Here is a 5,127-nt window from a genome sequence, read left to right as displayed (position 1 = left end):
TCAAAAAAGAAAACAAAATAACTCTCATTGTAACGAAGCTATTTACACTGCAAAAACGCGATGCGGCGATGAGACACACAGTCAGGTGACGGGCATCACATATCGTGCAGCTTCTCCTACAACTTTATTTTCCCTGTCTAATAAAATATGTTATGCTGAGTTAACTCTGGATGTTAAATGCTCTCAAGACTCTGAACTCCATCCACTTTCTTTCTGAAGGTAAAACAATGTTAATTACAAAAATGGCATTCAAATGTGGATGAAATCATATTAGTGTGGATGCGGCCTTAGAGGGGAAAATGCAACCTTGGAATCACACTTATGATTGATTTTGTGAATGTGATTACTTCCTGGTTCCTGTGTTTAAAAAAGCTGGATTTAACAGTGGCACAATAGCGCCCTCAGCTGACAAACATTATGAATCACAGCCTCAATGATCCGCTTCAAATACAACACTATGAGAACGAGCAAAATGATTGACAGGTGAAAGGCGTCAATGTCTGTGGTCCGCGGACACGTTTACAAAGTCTACAGCTGTCACAGAGACCAGTGAGATATCTCAGGACACTTATTTCATTAATATCTTTAAGGGAGTAGGACAATTTTTTGCATACCTTTCCATGAAATAAATCGCTTACAGCACCTTTAAAGTTCTTTTAGATTGACATGTCATCTTATAAATGCAAAAAAAAAAAAAAAAAACGAGACTCGGGTACCGGTCAAAGTGCATGTTTACTTTGAAAAACTATTGTAAAACAGTGCAGACGGATGGAAAAACGTGTTTTTGCCCAAAGTAATATTAGCGACTGGAGATGTTTTATTGCCAGGCGCTTGCCCGACACTTGTAAATTATTATCTAACTATTATGGTCAACTAGTTGTTCGGTTCGGTACACACTCCATGGATTTAACGTAAATGCTGTTGCCATAACCTGAATTGTCTGTGAGTGATTTTGATTGTAGTAGTGTGTCGTTCGTGAGAGAATCAGTGTTTTTTAATGTACTGTATATTTGAAATGATTAAACCATTCTTGATGTTCTTTTTTACGAATCAGTTGAATCATGAATTCAATGACTCACTCATTACACATAATGGACGCTCATTTGTCACCACCTCTTGTACTAAATATGTGATCTGCAGAAATGAATCAGTGAACGAATCAATGCATTTTTTTATTTATTTTTTTACAGATTCGAATGACTCGCTGGGATAAATCAAATTTCCCACTACTACATTAAGTGAAGAAACTCAGAACAGAATTAAGCACTCCGAAGAGAGAGACAACTGGATTTATCGGCAGTGTATACGTGGCCATTATGACATCAGCAAGCACAACCCCTTTACTCAATTTTATCATGGCTGGGCAAAAGAGGCCCATTTTGTCAGTCAGCCTTGTAATTACAGGCCATCCGAAATTAAATCCGGCTAATGTGCAACAGAAAACCAGCCCTGCCATCCACACCACCGTCTTCACCGACTAGTCTTGCACTCACAGGGGGGCTGGTTGTCCACTGCTTAGAAGGGAAATGATCTCCTCAAAGCTCCCATTAACTTATTTCCTTACCGGCGACAGAGCTGCGGTCCAACAAACGCATGGTTCATTTTCAGTTATCCGCCTCGGGCCTTGCACATCTGTAATCTATGATTGACACAACTGTCTACATCTGTTTGCTGTGAGAGCTGAGTCAGGTCCTAAAGGACAATTGATGGAGAACAGCAGAAAAACAAACAAACAAAGCAAGGATGTTGTAAAAATGCTTCCTAGCCGCTTAACGTAGAGCATTAAGAGTTACAACCCTGCAAGCCATGGGAATACCACTTAACCCTATGGGGAGGGGGCAGTTAGTCACAATGCATTTCAATGAAAAAATATGCATCAGTTCTATACTGCTCTACATTTACTCAAAATTGAAATATGATTAGTCTCTTAGGCCATGTCCACACTAACCAGTTTAAAGGAATGTTTTTGGGTTCAGTACAAGTTAAGCTCAATCGACAGCATTTGTGGCATAATGTTGATTACCACAAAAATGTATTTCATGAGTTGAATGTATTTCAACTTGTCCCTCCTTTTAGTTACAGTAAGACTTACAATAGAAGTGAATGGTGCCAATCCTTAAACGTTAAAATACTGTTTCAAAGTTATAGCCACAAGACGTAAAGAGAATGCACTTTCTGAACACTGTCCAGGTAAGGATTTAGGGGCTCTGATTTATAACCCAGACGGGACCCCACAGCTGGGGTGGGGATTAGCCCCAGGCCAGAGCAGAAGGTTTTGGGGGAATAAATCAGGGGGTCTTGCGTCAACTGAAGAAGAACACCGGGATGAACGAAAGGAGAGAAAGCTGATGATCACTGAAAGAGAAAAAGGTAGAGGTATAAGTGAGGATGGGTTGAGAAATTCAGAAGTTTAAGTTGGCAGACAAGTGGAGCTAATCCGAGAAGTTATATTTGCATTACCCTTTCAGTTTGAATGATCATTTTATATTGGCAAACGTACGATCAGTCTGCTGTGGTTAAAATTGTCTTTTGACTTAAAGCATTCAAGCTCCTTTACAGTCTCTAATAGAACAAATATATGAATTTATATTGGCATATATGTAATTTTATTGTTGTTTGAAGTCTCATCTTGTTTCTACAGCTTAACAAAAACAGTTAGAAACGCTTTGACAGATGAAACATAAATCCAATAAATACACGATTACATGCTTAGTCAAAGTTTTTTATGCGATTAGGGTATTTTGACAAAAAATGCTAAACAGTGTAGCCTTTAACATTGTATAGAAAGCTACAGATAATATATTTTCTGCCTTATTATATGAACAGAATCCACATACGATCAGAAAAGGATGTCGTTGTGGGCACTCTGTGGGGTTTTGAAGTTTGGAGCAGCAAAAATAGTTAACCTTGTGTAAATCGGCATGTGAACATTTAGCTTTATGCTAAGATAAAATGCTATTTCATGCCTTTACATGCATCTGTTACCAGGCACGATTATATTATATAATGAATTCTATGAAGAAAATGCATGTTGGAGCATAATTTTTTTTCTAGTAGGACCTTTGATATTAGGGCATAGATCTTATTCTAAATGAGAATTTAAATGTTGTTTTCCTGTAAAAATATAAATATAAAAAAAACCCTTAAAACAAGATAGATTTAATTGAGTAGCAAAACTGCATATGATATTTAGGCTTTTTTTCAGAGAATGTATTTTTATAGTGAGGTGTATTTGCCAAAGTAATCCAAAGTGTTTAGATTACGTTACTGGCCTTGAGTAATCTAACGGAATACACTACAAATTACATTTTACAGCATGTATTCTGTAATCTGTAGCAGAATACTTTAAAAGTAACCTTCCCAACCCTGGCCACAAGATGTAATCAATATGCCTGTTAACCTGATTTTAGTGTGATAAAATCACTTACTAACCTTTTCTGTGTAAAGTTATCTCCAATTTTAAAATCTCCAAACTTAAAATGACCCTAGAAATGACTATTTAAACTTTATAGCTCAAGTAATACACAAGTTTTACCAGAAAATTATAAGCTTCACATTTCTCCCTCTAAACCCTTCAAAAATTGGCCCCATTCACTTCCATTGTAAGTGCTTCACTTTAACCTCGATTTTTGCGTTTCTTTAAAGGAGGGACGAGACTAAATTATATTTTGTGGTCATTTACATTATGCACCAAATTTGAATTTGTGGGTGAACTATCCCTTTAAATATTCAAGGTCACAGTCTAGATCTGAGGCCTACAGATGGGGACTGGTTTTAAAACACTTGTGACAGACGTGTTTGATTTCAGAACACTCCCTCCAGACAGCCGACTGTCATAAGTGAAGCAACAGGCCGATGGAGGAGAATCAGGGTAACAAGAGCTGCGCCAGCACTGGTCATCTGTCTGCCGCTTAACTCACTCCCCACATCCTGTTTTCAGACAGATGCCCATGTCAATTTACTGAAGAATTGGTGCTGAAACGGGCCGCCCGACATGGGCACTGCAGCATTTTTATCGCCCGCTGGCTTATATTCTTGACAATCCCACACTGCAGACATCAAGCGCTTGTCGTTAAAGGTATGACCTAAAAAGAGTTATATGTACAACATCCTCCTGTGTGAGGGAGAAATCTGTGCAAGGGAACCATTGGATCCATTTGGGCAGGGCCGTTTCTAGGCATAGGCGAACTAGGCGGTCGCCTTGGGCGCCACCTGCTGGGAGGGTGCACCCCCGACGGGGGCACCAATACGGATCTCGCCTAGGGCGCCAGAATGGTCTGAAACGGTACTGCGCTTGGGTTTAGTATGTTCCATTAAAGGTATAGTTCACCCAAAAATTAAAACCCTATCATCATATATTCACCCCATAATGTTGTTCCAAACATATTTTCTTTAGACTTTCTTCTACTGAACATAAAAAGGAGATGCAAATGTAAAGTTGGATATAACTTTACACAGAAAAGCTTAGTAAGCGATTATATCTCACTTAAATCATGTTAACACACATTGTTTACGTCTTGTCGCTATTCTTTTGAAACAGTATTTTAATCTTAACGGATTGACCCATTCACTTCCATTGTAAGTGCCTCATTGTAACCATGATTTTTGCTCTTTTTTTAAAAAAAAGGGACGAATCTGAATTTTTTTTTGTGGTAACCATTATGCCAAAAATGCTGTTGACAGAGCTTAAAGGGATAGTCCACCCAAAAATGAAAATTCTCTCATCATTTACTGACCCTCATACCATCCCAGATGTGTATGATAGACTTTCTTCTGCTGAACACAAATAACAATTTTAAGAAGAATATTTCAGCTCTGTAGGTCCAAGCAATGCAAGTGAATGGTAGCCAGAACTTAAGCCACAACTACAGCAAACAATTGCGTGAGGGATTCACATCGATCTCAAACCCTCCCGCTCAAGACAACCATAAAAACAACAACAAACAATTGTGGTAAATCATGGCATCCGCTCATATTATTTCTTCCTGCATTGCATGGCGCATGTTTACTATAGATTCTTCCATCAGCAGTGAGGGGTTTACATGTGATAAATGTAAGAAATTAGTCAGGCTGATGGAGAAGGTTAATGAGTTAGAGGCACGCATCCGAACGCTAGTGGAGGTCAGT

The sequence above is a fragment of the Myxocyprinus asiaticus genome, chromosome 34 (assembly GCF_019703515.2).
Source record: "Myxocyprinus asiaticus isolate MX2 ecotype Aquarium Trade chromosome 34, UBuf_Myxa_2, whole genome shotgun sequence".
NCBI classification, from domain to species: Eukaryota; Metazoa; Chordata; class Actinopteri; order Cypriniformes; family Catostomidae; genus Myxocyprinus; species Myxocyprinus asiaticus.
Note: the sequence above shows the minus strand (reverse complement) of the source record.